Source organism: Anas platyrhynchos, chromosome 1 (assembly GCF_047663525.1).
Source record: "Anas platyrhynchos isolate ZD024472 breed Pekin duck chromosome 1, IASCAAS_PekinDuck_T2T, whole genome shotgun sequence".
NCBI lineage: Eukaryota > Metazoa > Chordata > Aves > Anseriformes > Anatidae > Anas > Anas platyrhynchos.
The window spans coordinates 39,657,291-39,677,152 of record NC_092587.1 but is presented as its reverse complement, the minus strand read 5'-3'; positions in this window follow the sequence as shown (position 1 = coordinate 39,677,152).

Genomic DNA, 19,862 nt, shown 5'->3' with positions numbered 1-19,862 from the left:
GACAGTTTTTGTATTGCACTGGTTTTCTCTCAAGGGTCTCCTCTTCAACTATTATACATGGGACTGGACTTCTCAAACTGCATGATATGATTGAATTATAGGCAAGCTGTTAGGGCTCATAGAGCTTTTCATCATTTTTGTTTCTTCTCCATACAGAATTCCTCACATTAAATTCCTCACTGTTTTCACAAGTCCAAGTGTTCCTTGTCTCATACCATTACATTGGAGAGAGCTTGAAAAATTTCCTTTGCAAAAAGTGTGCATTCACTCTTTCAGAGTAGAGTGCCTCCAGCTAACAGTAATTGCTGTCAGACACAACCGTATGCTAAATGCCTGTTTACTGAGATCATGCTGATGACTTTACAAACAACACCTTAACTTAAAAAATGTGTGGTGGACAATACTGATACATATTAAAATGATAAATATAAACAGAATGAACAGAAACAAATAGCTGTCCAAATACAGTGCTGCCGAGCATGGATTTTTACCATCTGAGAATATATTTGGTTGCTTGAAAGTGGTTAGGGATAGGTATGATTTTAATGACACAGTCCTCAGAAGAAGAAGGATGCTGTGGCTGCCAAAAGAGGATGTGAGTTTGAGAAGAGAGAAGTTTCTAGCAGAAAAATCCATTCTGAAGTACTAAGTATATATATTAAAAAGAAAAAAAAAAAAAAAGGTCAGTCTGGAAGAGTGCTAGGAAGAAGAAATGTATATGCTTGTCCTGTTCTTTGACTCTTCTGTAAGCATTTATTTATGGCTACTGATGGAAAAGCATATAGTCTGACGTCTGACTCATCTTGGCTGGTCTTCTGTAAGAATCACAGAGCTTGGTGAGAATTTTGATTGTACTGACTAATTGCTAACAGTCATAAAAATCTCCATCAACACAGCTTTTAACTAACTTAGAAATTATTGTCCTGGTGGTTAAAGAAAAGATGAGATGACTTGATCTGAATCAGATAGAGTTTCTGGGCTCATATATTATATAAATAACAGGAGGATAGGTTCACATTCTTCAGAGGCAATGAACAGCTTACTGGGAGAATACCTTATGTTTGTAATTTCACATTAAACCTCTTCCTTTTCCCTGTTACTTGTTACTTCAAGTTACTTGTTTTGTTTTGACCTGTGGACATGTCTTTAACTTCGGATAAAATATTTTAAAACTGTATGTGGGATGCCAGGACTTATGATTTGTGTTCTCTCCTAGACTTTGTGTTTAGTGCCAAACCTCTTAGAAAGGGTGCTTTCTGGAAAAAAAAAAAATAATTTATATATATATTATAAAAAAATATATAAAATATTTAATTTATATATAAAATATTTATTTTTTAATTTATAATATAATATAATATAATATAATATAATATATAATTATATTATATTATATTATATATTATTAATATAAATACATTAATATTTAATTTATATAAAATATATATAAAATATTTTATTTATATATATATATATATAAATAAAAAATAAAGAACAATAATAAAAAATAATAATAATAAAAAAGAAAAATAGTTAGACCTGCACTCACTCTTCTGTGGTAGGCACTGTTTGTCTCTGCCTTTACTTTCTCACTGACCAATGCAACCTTGACAGAAGTGGTTAAATATTGTATAAAATCAAAGAGCTTCAAAACACCAGTACTGACTACTTGGATGCTGTGAAGACAGCATTACTTCTACTGTTTTTTGTTTGTTTGATTGTTTGTTTGAGTACTGATGTACTTTGTAGTTTACAAAGTTGTAGGGTAGCAGCAGGCCCCATAAGTAGATTGGACTTCCCAGAGTCCTTTAGAAGTACCCACTTCTTTCCCCTTAAAGGGCAATAGAAAACAGTTTAGAAAGGTTCATTCAGTCCTCTTCCCAAATGTAAGAGCCTCAAACTGAAGCACTCTGAAAGCCAGGTTTGAGATGACCTGGATCTGATCCAGGGCTTTTATGAAGTTGTTTTTTATTGAGGAATAGGAAGACAGGGGATTACGACAGCACTCAGTGTTAAAATGTTCCAAATGAATATCCTGCATGGCACAGCACAGATATTGTTGTTGTAAATTTGTTATTGCTGACAATAAGTGGGAGACAAGAAAATCTCAGCTGTTTACTTTTTTATGACTGGCCTATTTATCCAAAACCTGACCGGTCTCACATAGAATTATAGATGACTGCTAAATGAGTAATATGTATGCATTGCACCTGAATAAGCTATTGTCATTAGAAGAAGCAGACATACTGAACTTCCCAGAGGCATAACAATGACTATTCAAACTTCCAGCCTCATCTGAAAGGGGTAAATACATCAAATACATCTGGAGATATACTGCGGTGTTATAAACATCCCTCGCATATGTATATTATATATTACACTTTAGTGAGAGCCAGTGGCTTTCTAAAACGTCAGTGACTAAACTGTTCAGGAAATAAATGACAATAGAGAAAGACAAAACAAGGTAAAATAGGACACAGCAACAAATGAACCATTTTCTTGGTGGAACAAATTGATACTTCACAGGAGATACCCCCACAGAAGGTGTGACCAATTCCTGCTGAGCTGTCTAATAGCATTACTGTACACCCTGCAGATGGTTGTAGGCCAAAGGCTAGAGCAGAAAAAGAAATGACATTCAGGAGGGAAGCAGATAGATTTAAGAGACAAAATAAAGTCACCTAGATTTTTTCCTGGTAAGCTGAGAGCTGACTGCTTTTCATTGCAAAACAGGAATTAATGCCCATGCTACTTTGATTAACTCTTCTGCTTTTGTTAATATCCATGAACCATAATGACATTTTGAGGTCTCTCTAATTTAATAGATGTATACTGCCTAATGCAGAGAAAGAAAATTGTGACAATTTTCATAGCTTATCTAATATTTCTTTAGTATGGCTATCAGAAATCTAGTATAAAACAGATATGATTTCTTTTTAAAAAAATCTTCATGTTTATATAAACATTAGATTATGTTCAAGGGGGCAAATTTGATGTCTTCCACACTTATTGTTGGGGTACAGGAGTATAGACAACTTCATTCAGCTCTCTAGAGTGTGGCAACATTAAACCTTGCTCAGAAAGGAGAACAATCAGTGTAAAGTGCAAACATCAGTGCAGAATCATTCTAATTTCTTATATACATAAATGATCAACTCATTTTAATAGCTGCTCTTGTTTAGACACCGTGAAGAGGACTCATAAGAGGCAGAGCTAAGCTGAAGCTGGTCTAACCTAGAGTCTGAACTGTACTAACTGAAGTAGTTCTAATCAATTTTATCAAAGACAACATGTATATAATTTCTTTATATGATTTAAGTCAGGATAAACTAATCAAAATTAGCATGCACTCCTTATACCAAAGGGTTTTGATCATTTACTAAATCAGTTTATGTTTCCAGTTTGACTCATTAAAGCTTGGGAGTGGGATCATTTGTTAGGCCAGTGGAATCCATACAAATTCATCTGGTTTCAACTTCTAGCTATTTAACTTTTACCTTTCACATTTCCTTCAAGATCTCTTGGGAAAAAAAAAAAAAAAAAAAAAAAAGTTCAGTACAGATGACCCCAAGGGTCCTTGCTAGAAACAGATCTGCTTTTACTGTTTACAATTATTCTGACACCAATCAGTTAATTAGTTAATCCTTCTAATATATCAATGTTGATTTTTTATCTTTTTATTTCAGTGAAAACACGTTACAGAGCAAAACAAAAAACCTTTTTCAAAAGCATTAATAAGTCACTAAGTATATTAATTTTATAACTATACCATTCTCAACTAAACCTTAGAACCTCAGGGCAAAAAAAAAGTCGGTATAGTGAGACTTTTTTTTTTTCCTTAAAACACAGCTAATTTCATTTGTTCCTCTCCATACTTCTGTATTAACAGAATACTATATCAGCTGTGCATTATTTGTCTGTGATTATATAAACACAAGAAACCTATAAATACTTTAAAAATATTAGTAGTGCTTTTTTTGTTTGTTTGTTTGTTTTTTTGTGTGTGTGTGTGTGTGTTACTCAGAAATTTCCTGTTATCCAAGAGCATTAAAACTCAGCAATGATGTTCACACACCACTTTGGCTTACTTTTTAAAGATGCATAAACACAAATTATTCAGGCATGCTTAATTTTAAAATGTTTAACCTTATTGCCTTCTGTTTTATGTCCTTGACTGTTGTTGGGGGCCATATCACATAACAATTTCCCTCATCTGCAGATCAACAACATTTCCTGAGCACAGTCTTTTCTACTTTATGGACCTTTTACCATTTTTTGTCCAACAACTGACGAGAATTGGTGGTAGGATTCCTCTTTTTCCTGGATCCTATACTCCTGCTTGGTTCTACAAAACCTTTACAAAACCTGCTCTTTCCTTCTTTATCTGATTCTGTATAACTTGTATTTGTTAATTTAGATTCCTATGTGCTTCTTAACCTTTGCTGTTCTTACTTTTCTGCTAGATGAGTCTGAATTTTTAAATGTTGTAACCTTCTCTCAGTATGAGGTTTTAGACATTTATCAAAGCATTTATAACCTAACTCCAATTATCACTTTTTGTTTTCTTATTAAAATTGCTCACTTAGCTTTTCATTACTTTCAGTTTGGTAAAACTGAGTCCTTTACTGCCAGGGGTCCATTCTGCTTGTAGATGACAAATATAATAGACACGATCACTTAGCTGAGAAGAGATTTCTTTTGTTATCAAGTCCTCTTTAGCTAGTGAGATGAGGTGTAACATATTACTCCCTGAAGTTAGAGCATAAAATTGTCAAAAAGATTTTTAGACGCATCGAGGGCATTTTAACACTGGCAGAAAAAGACTTTCAGGCTCTCCTGTTTTTAACTGAAATTCTATATGGCAATCCAGTTACTTTTCAACATTTTATAGCAGCTATATCTGGTCAAATATTTTTTAATGGAAAAGGAAAAGATTTTTTTTTTTTTAAAGGAGGTTAATGAAAAAACTAGTTTTTTTTTGTTGGTTTTTTTTTTGTTGTTGTTGTTGTTTTTTAAGACTCAAACATATCCCTTTGCTTTGTTTGATTATTTTGCCATAAAGAAATAGTGGATATTTACTGGACAACTTTTTAAATACTCAAAGGATAGGATATCAAATAGCAGAAAATAAATAACAAAATATATATCATCCATAAATGAATAAATAAAAAAATATATATGTATTTCAGTAAAAGACTGATGAACATATGCAGGAAAAGAGAAGAGAGGATGAAAAAAATCTGATTTTAATTCTAAAATATTTCTGAAAACTTCTGACTGTCACAGAAAGCTTTAGCTTATTCTCCAACTTTAGGTTATCGTCCTCCAAATATGATTTTTTGGAGTAATCCAAACATGTGGTGTTTTATACCACTGCTACTTCATCTCCCTGAAAAATTCATTGAGCTAAAGAAGCAGGGTAGGAAACCACTTGTGGGAAAGAATAGAGCAGAGGAGGTAGTCATCATTGTCCTGGTCTTTCTCCTCATTCTTGTCCTCATGTTGCTGGAGCAATAGCAACACTATTGCAGAATTTCCAAGTACTTCCCATAGAGAACAGCAGGATGCTATTTTTGGTAGCCATTTATCTGCTGCAAATTGCCGTGTTGTGGATGCAGTAATCAATGGTAACAATATAATTCTACAGCCATGGAGGTTACCTGGAGTGAGAGGGCAGAATTAACAGTTTCCTTTTAGAAATTGCTTGCTAATTTCTGGTTATTATGTATACCAGAAGCAGAAGCTGTCTGTATATTCTCAGGTAATTTATTGCCAGGTAATTATTGAAAATGGACTGACACTAAAAGTCCAAATGCTTGCAATGTCTGGAAAGCATTTCACATTTGGATTTAAGTGATAGAAAAAATATATTGTCATGATAGCATATAAGATTTGGACAAGTGGAATTAACACATAATCTGGCAATTGAAAGAGAGATATCACATAAACCTCAGAAAAGGCAGAATATGTCTCTGAATGACTTAACTCCCAGAAACAGAACAACAAAGTATTGTTTTTTGTACATATGTATTCAGTAGCACCTCAGAAAATTCAACGTCTTCTTAGGATGAGATTTATTACTGCAGTGACTTGAGACACTTAGCCTGGGAGGTATTAATTGCCAAACATATCTCTTAGAAACCCGATGGGAATTTGTTAAGTAAATCAACAACATAAACTGAGTTCCATGCCAAGGTCATGTGCTGTCAGTTACTTCTAGGCAGGCCAGTTCCATATGCCTTGTTTTTTCATAAGATGATGTCACTGACATCAGAAAAATGATGGAGATGCTTCCGACTACTGGGTCAAATAAGAAATGTGCGTTGATACACAGCCTAACTTGGATTTATCATTGTGTCATGTTGGTTTGAATCCACAAAGTCATTTAAGATCTTGAGGATAATCTATGTGGAAAGAAAACTACTGCAAGCTCCAGTCCAAGAATATAGTCCTGCAAACATTTAAGGTATAAATATTCAGGCTGCAAAAATTATTCAAAATTAATAAGAATTAGTTGTGTAGACTAATCAATTTTTTTATCAAATTAGTATGCAGTATTTTATATACTATTGTCATTTTGGTGATTTCATTTTTTTTTTCTTTTTTTTAATTTTTTATATTATTTTTCAAATTGATTTATAAAAAATGCATACTTCTCTGCCCTCCACTATATATTGTTTCACCATTTTGATTTATTATTAGAATAACCACATGAATGAAAACCTGTATGTTATTGTTATATAATTGGATTGTCATAACTCAAATTTCATTCAAGATAACCTATAAGATCAGATAAGATAACCATATCTTTATAGATAAAATATTATGAATTTTAGTTATTAGAAATGGCATTTATGTAAAAAAAAAAAGTAGTTCATATAAAGTTCATATAAAGTACTATTTTTAAAGACATTATTTCAAAGCAATATTTACATTTTTTACAAAATTGGTACAAAGTCTCTAAAAAGATTCCACCTTTAGTATTTAATGAACCTTAAAACAGTACTTTGATAGGAAGAGTTTCATTTGATTTTCATGGGAGATAGATCTGAATTTAAAATGCAGCTAAAAATGGCTTTCAAATCTAAATGTCCTAGAAGTATGCAAGAATCGTTTGCAGGAAAAACTAGGTGTTGAAATCATCCAAGAAGAAACCTAAATCAGATCATTATATTCTGTCACAAGGATCCTCCTCAAGGTTGAGCCTTTGTCTTCAGTCCTCCCTGATGCTAGTAAGAACTGAAATGTATTCCAGTGTGGGAGACAATATCTACAGATGACATCTTTGTAATAAAATTCATAGAAAAATGAGAATAATTTCCAATCACATTTTATAGTACTGCTGGTCAGTACTCTCAGCTGATGCTCAGGTTTAAGATGGAAAACAAGTGATTACATGTTTGTAAACCACTGTGATTATAACATCTCACTGTGACAAAGAATGTGGTCTTAATGAGTGAAGTTTCATGGTGCTACATGGGAGCAATTCAGCTGAAAAGCTCTTGTATTAATATTTCAGGGACAAATATGTAAATGAATGACTGCAGTGAAATTTTGGTCCTGATATTCTTCATGAGACATCTGCCTTACTTGCAGAGAGGAGCCAGCATATTTCTTGGGGAGTGGAAAAGCTTTCTAGAAAATAATCTTTTAACAAAGCACCACAAGAAACTGTTTATTCACAGTAGTTTGTTTTTATTGTTTTCATTGTCTTTTGGATAAAAAGCAAATTGGAAAAGCACAGAAATAAATTACTCAGGCCACTCACTAATTCTGAGCAGCCCCATTATCCAAAGGTTTTTGAAACAAGTTGTCAAACTTCTGTCACTTGTGCTGATGGTGAAAGAAGGATGCTATTGTTGTAGTAAGGCTACAACAGTGGGAATGTGAATTATGAATGCAGCACTACACCTGCATTATGTTTAAAATACAACAACATAGCTTTGGCATTCTCAGCCTCAAAAACCATCAGTGACTTTCTCCTGAAGACTGAATTCCCTCAAGAGCACAAAATACTGCAAAGTGTGTGTTCGTATTTTGTCAACAAATGGATTATTTTTTACCTAACAGTGCTACCAAATGCCAGACTTTTCCACTGGGAATAATAAGTTATTTGCAGAGCTATCAGGGTATATAAAATTCATGCATGTGTAGAACTTGGATGATCCTCATGTGAGCTGCATAAAATTGTAACTAATGTATTTACTGAGTCCTTTTGGGAAGGTGGAAGTGTGAGAGGTTCAAGCTGATATTCAGAGGTTGGCAGCAGGAAGCTGATCAAAACCCTACAATGCTTTGATTGCTCTTCCACTGGATAACCTTTGCAACATTTGTTTTTCTTCTACGTCAGCCAGTCATCTTAAAGCATTGCCATCATAAAGAACCAGCTGGCCTCTTTCTGCTTTGCCACATGCTGATGTGGGGAAGGAAGATGCAGGGTGTTTCTGTAGCAAGGCACCCTGATAAGTAGCAGTGCATTCATTCTTGCTGCAGCATATGATGTTCCTCAAGGTGCTTGAAACTGCATTATAAAAGGGTGATTTTAAAATATTATATCCATTGGAAAACTAGTTTCCTGCTCTCTTTCCTGCAGCAGTGGCCATTGTCTTGTTTGTTGCAATAACCTGAATGTGCGCCAAAATACATTTCCATATTTTAACATCATCAGCTTGTGAATCAGGGTGTTTCAGCTCATTGCTTGGGTATCTGAGCTCATCTGCATCAGAGCAGCAAAATACAGACAAGGAAGTTGTCACAGTGGAGGGTGCAGTAATTAACTACATCAGACAGATTCAGCTTTACAGAGTATAAATGAAAAAATGAAATGACACATAAGAGTACTCTGCAATTATAGATTATTTATCCCATAAGGATGATAATATCTACTGGTAAGTGACTATTTTCAATCCTGGTTCTCAAAGTGCTTAATAATAATAATAAGATATATTAAACACCCAATAGGATAGGGAGTCAAGTTGAGAAAATAGTGCAAATTAGTATAAAGTATAAAGTCTTTCCAAGAGTAGTTCAGCCCAGAAGATGGTGAGATGTTCAGCCTCTGTGGTCCAAAGGTTGGGCTGCTTTGCCTCATGTAGATGCAGGTCACATAACATACTGTGTGCACCCAAATCACTAAATATTTATAATCTCTGTGCCAAATGTGCTTCATAAATTTTATATCTAAAGTTGTCTCTTCCAGAACAGCAGTCTCAGACACATAGAGTTGTGCACAGGCAGACAATTTTGCTAAAGACAACAGAGTGAGTCCTTTATTTTTCCTAAGGAAAACCTGAGAAAGAGGTTCTAAGTTCCATGAAGGGCATTGCTATATTACCAACCCATGAGCAATTGTCTAAAAGAAAAATTCCAGGACAGACACCCTGTCCTTTGTTCAGAGGACCTGGAATTGAAGTAATCCATTCATTCAAGGCATAAGTTTTGTCTACAGTATTGGATGAGACCTGGGATATATGTGCTATACCATAGCATGCTGAGTGTAAGGGAAACATGGAGGCAGACTGTGCCTTAATCTCTTTCCAATTTGATGGTGGGGCCACTATACTGCATATTTCCTCATATGTTTAATTGTTGAAAATGTCACAATTTTTCTGTTGTAGAGTTCTGGTGTGAAGGTTTCTGCTCTCCAACATAAGTCTATGGATATGAATGAACTGGCTGATTTGCATAGTGTGATAGACTTTCATTTCAATTAATTCACTAGTAATCATAAGTAATAGAAGAATAGGACATATAAAATATATCTGTAAAGAAAAAGAGTAAGAATGTGCATTATGTGAATGTGTATACCTGTGTGTGCGTGTGAGCAAAAAATGGAGAAAAATAATACTTGAGAAATGTTTAATTCTCCAAGACTCTTTTTAAAAGTTCAGTGATTTGAATATTTGAAAGGGCTCCAAACAAATATATCACAGAGAGACATGCTAAGTGTTTCAGATTTTTAAGTAAAATTGATTATTTGTTAGCAAATTAATTAAATCCTATGCAAAATATGTATTATGGAATTGGATATAGAAAAAAAGGCAAATTGGATTTGGGAATGCTAAACAGGGTTCTTATGGGGCACAGCTCATAGTAATAAGAGAAAAAAAGTGAAATAAAAATTAAAACATTTTCTACACCTTAATAAAAGGATTATCTAGGTACTGTATCTGTTCAGACATCTGTTTTCTGAAGTTAACAAAATCAGAGAATTCACTGGAGAATTATAGTTTAATATTTGCACTCAGAATATTTGAGTTAGCAATTCTAGCTCTTGTAGTTTCTTATTGCTCTGAGAATTCCCAGGTATTTTTGCATAGAGGCTCAACTCCAGTGTTTACAAAAGAAAAACAAAAAAAAGTCCACCCTATTTCTTTATTCAGGAATAATGTGAAGGAGAGATATGAGTAAAATACAGACAAATATGATTTTTTTTTTTTTCAGATAAGGTATGATGATCTACTTTTATGATCTAGTCAGGAATACAATTACATTGCATATTCTGCAGCACAAGAATGTTAAGGAATGTATTTACAGTGCAATGAATCCCACACACTCTTGATCAATATATAAAACAATTAATGAGGAATATCATACAGATACCAGTCAGTCCTATACTGCTGAATTAATGAGTTCCTAGTTTACCTTCTAGAAAAGTGAAAACTGTCCAGTTGTTGCCCGCTTTGAGCTAAAGCCTCTTGTTTAACTGTAGCCCAAGGTGTGGCGGTTATGGAGGACCTTTGCTCCACCTTACACAACCCAAAGTTTGTCCTTTGCTCCAGCTACCTGGTTCTTTCTTACAGTTTCATGCCAGCTCTAAACAAGCACCCTTCACACCATCTGGGATATACCTGGGCAGACATCACTGCTAGGACATCTGTCTCTGCCCAGAGTTTAGGAAAGTCGTGAATCCAGCCCAGTTGGAGGTGACTTCCAAAGATGGGCAAGTCTTAACTTTGTTGACTGCCTCCATGAAATGATGTCAGGAACCTCTGGGAGCACAACTTGCTCTATCAACCACCAACGCATTATCTAGATCAGGGCTAGGGCTCAGAGAGCTGCTGCAGGCAGCCCAAGGAGAGTCTTGGGAGTCCAAGGCTGGTCCAGATATGTCTAGTGGCATATCAACACCCCATTAAACACTTAGGCACACAGGGACCCTTCTCTTCCAGATGATGCCCTGGAGTGCTTCAACTGGGACATGCTTCCAGACTTGCTGTCTGTTCAGAAAAAAAAAATAAAAAAAAAAAATGATCTTGAGAAATGCCTCAAAGGGACGTTTAGGAATGCCCACTGGAGCCATTAGAATGCCCCAGGAAAATCTGAAACTGTGAGACAGCAGAAGTAAAATCTGTCTATCTGTCCTCTGAAACAACACAGAAATACAACACAAGTTGCTTTAGTGGCAGTGATTGTAGTGATTATTTAATTAAGAAAATATATGTAGAGGAACTCAGTCCTCTCCTGAAGAATTCCAGCAATTGTCTGCACTTACTACAATCCCAGGAAAATCCTCTCTTCCACTCATCTGGTAGATGAAACCATTAATCAAACTGTTCATACATTTTTAAACAAGAAACAGAGCTGCAGGTTTCCTGCCGCATTCAAGCTGTTTATGATTAAAGGGAAGATCAAAAATGTTTTTGTGATGGAGCTCTCCAAAATGCTGTATCTTTTTACTAAGCAAATTCTGAAGTGTTTAATGTACATTGTGCTTTTATTAGGGAAATTGCTGTACGAAGGAACAGCAACCTAAGAAAACAAAATACTGTATTATTAGTGTACATGCTCGTTCTGGCAAGGATCCATAAAAAGTTATTGCTTTTCAATTATCACTTTCTAGCTGATCTTTGAGAAATCAAGACTATTACTCACAGGAATGTTAGTAAACTGTATATATAAACTGTGCGGATTAGTTTGGCTTAAACATAGACAAATAGCAGGAATTGCCATTTTTATGCCACCGTTCTTGTAATGAAAACAGAACAAATCAAAAAATGAGATGAGACAGATGTTCTTTTTGTTTTCATACTATATTTTACAAGTGAAATTGCTCCTTACATGGAAGAAGGTAGCCTGGGACAGTTAGTGATTTCAAGTGTGAGGTGACAACACCTGAACTGACAAGTATGTCGTTATCTAATGTACAATATTCTTTTTTCTCTGAGGGCATATTTCTTAGGCACTGAAGTTACTCTGAAGATGTCCTTGGTGTGGGCTTTCTCTTATTCCTTCATTAGGTCCATGCTGGTCACTACAAAGCAGGACTGATGTCTCAATTTGCACGAACTGGTGAGTTACACATAAAGAGAGAATGTATGATAGAAATCTTGATTTACCTATGGAAGTAAAAGGTACTTTTAAAAAGGTCCTTCCCAGAGGGTAAATGTGTCTCTTTCCATTTCTACTGTCTGTAATTAACTTTATCTCAACATTCACAGGAAGTAAAAAAAAAAATACAAAAACAAAAACAAACAACAAAAACAGTTATCTCCTTGGATATGGACTACCTTTTCATATTTAGTGAGGCAAAAAAAAATATTACTATCAGTGTCAATGAATGTTGTTTCTTCCAACCACTGTGACAAATCCATTTACACCATTGAGAGCTGGACAGATGGACACTCCGGTGGGTACAGTATTGATAAAGAATCAGGGGATTGCCAAGTACTAGAAATGTTCAGCAGAGAGCATAATTCTGTATAAACTGAAAGTATAAACTGAGTTTTTCTAAAAAGTATCCCAAAACAGAGAGCAATACCCACTGGTACACCTGAAGCTCATCTTCAAAAAATTATGTTAGGGCATTTGTCCTGAGAAGGAAGAGTGGGAAAGGTGTCAACATTTTTCTTTTCACCTTCTTCTTCTTTATTTATTCATTTCCAGAGTGGGAGATGGCCAAAACTGTCTTTGAAAATGAAGGTGTTCACACTTTGATACACAAAAACATCTGCCATTGCCAATTAAATTTCCTCTCACTGATATTCATTTTCTCTGTCTCACATCTTCCCCATCCTCACTCATGGGAATAAAGGAGAAGTCTTTGCAGAATACTTTGTCCTCTCTCTCTCTCTCTCTCTCTCTCTTTTTTTTTTTTTTTAATATATATATATATAACTGTGTCACTATCACTGTTTAGTCATGCTTTTAAACCCACACTACTGATGCACCTATTTGGAAAAAAAAAAAAAAAAAAAAAAAAAGCAGTGTTGGAATAAACTCCCAGGCTGATTTAATCAGGTCTAAATTATGCAGCATGTAAAGAATTAATGGCTGCAACTAGTTTCCAGGGCCTGGAAGGGAGTCAGCTTCTCCATCACATGTGGTATGCAAGTTCTTTTAAGGAGATCAGTGAGCACAAATGCCATTTCTAAGCACTTTATCTCTCTGGAGGGAGGCTGAATTTTACTTTTCTCCAATTTAGTTCCCTGTAAAGGTACATGCAGGGCTTCTGTTGCTGTCAGGCCAGACAGCACTCCTGCATCAAAATACATCCTCTGCTATTATCAGTCCTTGCTATCTGCAAAAGGCTGGGAAGCACAGATAGCCCATTTTATGGACACAGAATGGAAGCACAGATATATTCAAGTTATTCCTGTAAAACTATGTCACGCACAGCTAGCTCTGAATAAGCTCAGAAATGTACAGGAACTAGCAGAACTGCACAAATGCACTGCTAAGATAGCTCTGCTGAAAGCTGAAATGTTCCTGTAATTTTGCCTAGGTCTATACTGTTGCTCTGCCTTGACCAGTTATGTTCCTTATAGGCAATATCCTCAAAAATACTTTGTTACAGCTCAGCTGTTCAGCAATATGTCACCTTTCAGTGCTCATAACCTTAGGCTAGACATTCAGGGTCTATTGTAAGAGTTGCATTGCAAACTGCCCCAGTGTTTACACAGACAGGTTTTAAAACCCATGTTGAGCTTCAGGGTATATGACAAGACAATTTGGGATTATTAACAATTTCATTTGGGAATAACACATCACAATCTACTCTGAAAAAGAATTGTACCCTACCACCTTTTCAGATACATAGGCAATTACTGGGACTGCAGGAGGAATTCCTCCTTCCAGCTAGAATTCATCACAGCCATCAACCATGTTCAGGAGCTGGCTGCTTACCTCACGTGCTAATGGCAAGATGTCACAGATACTGGGAGAGCCACTCTCAGTGATTAGCTTGGATGGAGAAATTTAGATTATTTATCTATCTCTCATGTTGGAGACTACTTATGAAATTTCTTGTCATGGAACTATGGTAACCTGGGGCAGGGTGTTCTTAGTTGTTGCGAAGGATGGAGGTTTTGGGGGTATGGGGACTCTCTTGAGATTCAGGCACTAAAGTAGTATTCTGAATGCCTAAAGTTGCATAGGAAGTTACAGCAAGGAATTTCTGGAGAACTACTTTATTTTTTTCCTCACATACCATTGTTGTAGGAGAAATATAATTACAGCAGAAGGCTGAGCTGTTCAAGGTGCTGTACGTTCATGGGCTGAGGCAGTCACAGACACACATATCTCGCAATCACATCTTCAAGACAGACCAAGGTGATAGTTAACCAATAACATAAATTGAACTGTTAGCTGATTGTCTCAGAAAATCAAGATCCTTTTTTGAGATAAAAGAGTATAACAGAGCTTTAAAGGGAATCCTAAAGGTAAGAATCTAGCACCCCATATCAGATTTCATTCCAAATCTTGAGGGTGGTCACAGGAAAAAGAACAGTTTGTCTGGAAAGATATTTAAATTTTACAACAGTGCCTGATTGGAGTCAGAAGAAAACTTTTTGGTATAAATAGAAAATGTCACAAGATTGTGAAGGGCAACTGCAGCTGAGACACTTCATTCATTAAAGTAGAAGTGTGAGGCAGTGACATGAGCATGGGACTGGTCAGTCTTCATGTGTAAATGTGGTTGCAGCACGGGTTGCAGATGAATGAAAAGGCAAAACAAACTAATTGTGATAACATATTTCAAGAAAGCAAAGTGAATGACTAATATTGGAAATTCTACAGAGATCACATATGTCTAATAAAAACTAATGAAAGCCACATCAGAGATCTTTGGGTGAAATAAGAGCAAATTGTGGAGCTGGGATGAAACAGAAATAACAGCTCTTTCTTATTTTCCTTCTGGTCACTATTCTCTTGCTGCTGTGGTCACTGGGACATCACAGAGCTCAGCACTTCTAGCTCTATTTCTGCCACTGATCTGGGAAAATAGAAGTTTCCACAACGGGACAGAATTTCTAAAAGCTGAGCAGCTCTCTAAGGACAATGAAGTATGGTAAAACTGTAGAGCACCCTAGTCATATGGCATAGTCCTGGATCTAGCATGGACTTTCTGTGTGGTCTTGGACAAGTCACTTTTCTTTCTTCAGTTTTCTTCTTTAGGGTGTAACCTCTTTAAAACAAATAATTTATTTCAAAACAGATAATCTCTTCCTGGACACTGGATGGGAATCTAGTATTAGCTGAAACATCTAATCAACTTTAATACAAATTTCAATTACTCCTTCCTCAGGGGGAAAATACATCTTAAAATGTTCCAGCCTTCCTATTGAGTACCTGAGAATGGTAGTATAAATCAGCAGTGGGATGTTAGCAAAATAATAACTTATATTGTTAACTTTCTCAGCAAACTTTTGGTATGATCTTGAGAAATTTGGCCTTTTTATTTCTCATGAACAAGTACTGAAAGATCTACAGAAGAAAGAGAGGTCAAGTCAGCCCTTCTTATAAGATGTAAAAGCCTCAGCCAGAACTGAAGGTGATACATTACCCTGAATGGGGCATTTAATTAACAACATCATTATAGACTGCTCATGGTTCAGATCCACTGCAATGAACTAAAAGAGAAAATCAGCTGTTAACAGTTACTGCTATCTATCTACTATTGCTTTTTAGTTGGTTAGTACTCACAGAACAAGTCTACCACTGCCTTCAGGAGACTCTTACCTCAAAAGTTATTCATGATGAGCATTGTGAGATTATGATTATAGGTAGTGTCATCATCATTTGACTGAATCCTAGATCTACCAGGACATTCATATCCATTTAGTGCAAACCAGGCTAGCTCAGGGAGAGGGATTAGGTCACTCTTACTTCCCTTCTTTCTACCTAAATTCTGACTATCTGGGATAGGAGGATTTTTCCCCCTCTTGCCCTTCTTCCTCCTGTCTCACTTACTCATCTCTTTGCTATTATTTTTCCTTTTGCTTTCTGCTTAAAGATACTCAGGGTTAGAGAGGCTACTCAATATCTTTCCCCCTGTAACTCCTTTTTGAGCTTCTAAGTGAGGCAGATGAGAAGTTCGCTTCTCAGCCCAGGGCTAGGTCTAAGAGTGGGTGAAAGAGGATGTTGCCTTCAGTACAGCAATAGCAAAAACAGGTCAGGAAAAAACTGACACTTTTGTAACCCTGTTCACTGCTGTCTCATTCCATTGTGGGTTTACATATTGTACCCAAGGGAAAAGAACTGGACTTTGACAGGAGCAGATGGACTACCATTTTTTCTACTTAATTTCAGAAAGTTATTGTTATCTTTAATATGATGTAAAAGGCTCAGAAGTAGTGTATTCTTCCCTAAAAGCTCTCTGCTGTTGAAGAGAAAACACAGACAGCTAATATTATTACTATGGAAGCCTAACTTAATGCCAAAAATATTGAGCTGTAGAGCTAGTTTTCAGTCTCATATTATTTTCCTTTCAAATCCCACAAGACTGTCAGAGTATCACCATGCAAGGCTCTGATGACAGCTCCCCTCAGCAAACAGCTTTTTTATGCTACCAGAACAATTAATTAAAAAAAAAAATCCTAGAAAGACAAATACTACTTTTCTCATGCAGGAACATAGGACAGGCACTCAGCTTAATGTTACATTGTGCTGAGGTTTGAGATGTCTGTGTCAGGGACTATTGGGGCAGAGTTCCTTGACTGTACAAAGCTGGGAGTAATGAGGAGCAGCAGGGAGGTGACATTTTATCCGTGTTACTGCTGAGATCAATAACGGAACAACATGTTCACTCTGGGTGGCCACCAACCTAACAACATGTCGAGAAACTGAAAAGCACACAGAAAACAGCTGCAAAGTAACTAAGAACATAATTTTTTGAACTTTATTTATTTATTTATTTATTTATTTCCTGATAGGTTTAAGGTGGTCGGTCTGCTTCATTTAATTTGAAAAATGAATCAATGACTTCACCCCTGTGAAAGTACCTATAATGCATCACAAATAGCTTTTTGATCTGGTGATGAAACATACAGTAGGGATCGGTGGCTGGAATTATTTATAATTAGAAAAGCTCATATAGAAAGCAATACGTGATTTTTAATAATGACAAAGTTTTAGCTACTGCCAAAGGTTATCAGGTGAGATGATTTATTTACCGCTCCTTGGTGTTTTCCAACCAATAAAGGATATTCTTCCATAAGTATGCCACAGACCCAACACAGAGATTGCTTAAGTTCCCCACTAGCAGTCCACTCCTGTGGTTGGCTCAGACTTTAAGCACTCCCCCTGCACAACAAGGAATCTGCACAGGAGCCCTGCTCTGCACCACCTCACACAAAGCAGAGGCAATCTGCACACCACTGATTTTTGCCAGCCACACTACAATGGGACATGGCTTCCAGAGCAGCATAACCTGAGTTTCAACCAAAGAACAACTTTCTTCTTAGGTCCACAGTGTTGGCATATTAAGACAAACATGGATTTTTGTGGTCTGTTTTGATGCAATGGTTGAGCACACTTTGTGGTCACCTTGCCACAAGCTCCCCAAAGTGTGTGAGGACTATGATGCTAGCAGCACTTTTTTATAGCTCTTTACTATTCATTCCAGATCATATCTCTGCCAGACCCCCTTCATCCAAAGTTTACCGGAGTTTGAAGCTACCAAGTCACGTCCTGCTCAGGCTCAGCAGAATTGTGCTAAAATGCTGCCACCTCGTGCTGATTTGGCAATAAACCTTGGCCTCGCACTCTGCTTCTCTCCCTGCTCTGGCATTGCTCCTGCCTGAGCTGATGCAGTGGGGACAGAAACCTTCCGGAATTCCAGCTTCCATTCTGAGCCTGCAGGCAGATGGAAGGCAAGAAACTCTCGCCTGAACCAGCACGCTCCCTCTAAAGAAGTTAGAGACAGCCTATTTTTGTAACTCGGGCCCTTGTGCCATCAGCAAGACAAACACTGAACAGTCGTCTCTCTTGATATTGGCAGGAACCTTCCCAGATGCAGAACAGTTCACATGGTTAGCTTAACTCACTATATTTTTTAAAATTATTTTTTAAACTAGACAAAAAGGTAACTTCTAGGATGGTGCCTAAGTTTCCAGAGAGGAACCAAAGCTTCCCATGGAATGGGAATTTACCCTGTCTTATTTTTTAGATTTAGCATCCTATGCTAAAATATTTGTCTTTTCTTTTTTTTGTCCTTTTTTTTTTTTTTTTAATTTCTCTTCAAACCTTTTTTGTTTGTTTGTTTGTTTGTTTGTTTTTTTGTTGTTTGTTTGTTTGTTTTTAATTCTCTTCTGTTATGAGCTGTGTTTAATTTATACAGAACCTATAAGCAAATCAATCCTGGGACTGTTTCTAATGATTAAGGGTTTATCACCTCTCTGGGTGTTTCACCTTAGCACTAGCACAGTTTTGAATGTGAAAGCTGCAGTGCCTGGATGAGGGGTTGTGGGGGTCACAGCTACCTCCTCACGGAGCCTTCCTCCCTGCCTGGCCAGCAGAGGTGGGCTGAGCTGTAGCGGTGCTGAGAGCCTTCAAGGAAAATGCAACAACTGTGTACAGCTAAGTTGGAGTGTAGGAAAGCTTCTGAGGAAATCAAAGCAGAGGTTACAAAGCTTTTTCTGGCTAAACTGTTTGCACTGAATACTTCAGGGCAAATCATCCATAAGATCACAGTTTTGCTCTTATTTTTTTCTCAACAGAAGTTTAATTAACAGAGAAAAGTGTATACACTCAAATAGGCAAGCACCAAGATATCTACTGGTTTGAATAACGGTCAGCGAATGACATTAATATTTCTTTCCCTGTTATGGTGCTGATTGACTAAATCATAAATCATAAATCATTCCCAGACAATTTTGCTAGCATTAGCTAGAAGACTCTGTTAGTTGTTGCTCTTGTTTGGCAGAACTGATTTTCCTAGGATACAAGTGATTCACAACAATAGTGTTCAGTCCAAATAATCTTCTATGGATGCTGGTAGTACAATCCAGTGGGATTACAGGAGTGAAGAGGACAACAAGGGAGGAGAAAGGAGCAGGGACATTTTCACTAGAGAGAAGCAGGGGGAGAGAGCAAAGCTGTGTTGGAATTTATACTCTGTTCCTCTTCTCTCTTAAGTGTATGCGTTGCCTCCTCCCACTACCTCTCCTTTCCCTCAACTCCTTGGCGGGGATTGAGGCAGAAAAGGGCTGCACCAGGAGCCTGCAGCACTGCTTTTGGCTGCCTCCCCTATGTTTCTGGGGAAGTGCAGTCAGTAAGTTGCCTTCGTTGCTTTTGCTACTTCAGCCCATTTGCTCCTCCTGCAGCCTCTATATCCATGCTCAACCCTACAGCTGTAGCTCAGCTACAGCTGAAAAAAAAGAACCCAAATCTGGAATTTCCTAACCAGTCTAACCTTTTGGGTGTATGGTGAACTCCTGAGCACTGGTATTCATTTCTAAAATTCTCCTCCTTCCTTCCTTTTGCTCCTCAGTGTTCATTTTCACCATTTCCCTCTGAGCCTTACTGTTCTTGCTGATTTCCGTAAACACTGAGATGATCCTTGATTGGGGAATCACTAACCTAGACACTCACAGGTAGTGGTGGGCATCTGCCCTACCATCCTCACACCTGCTAGGATATCA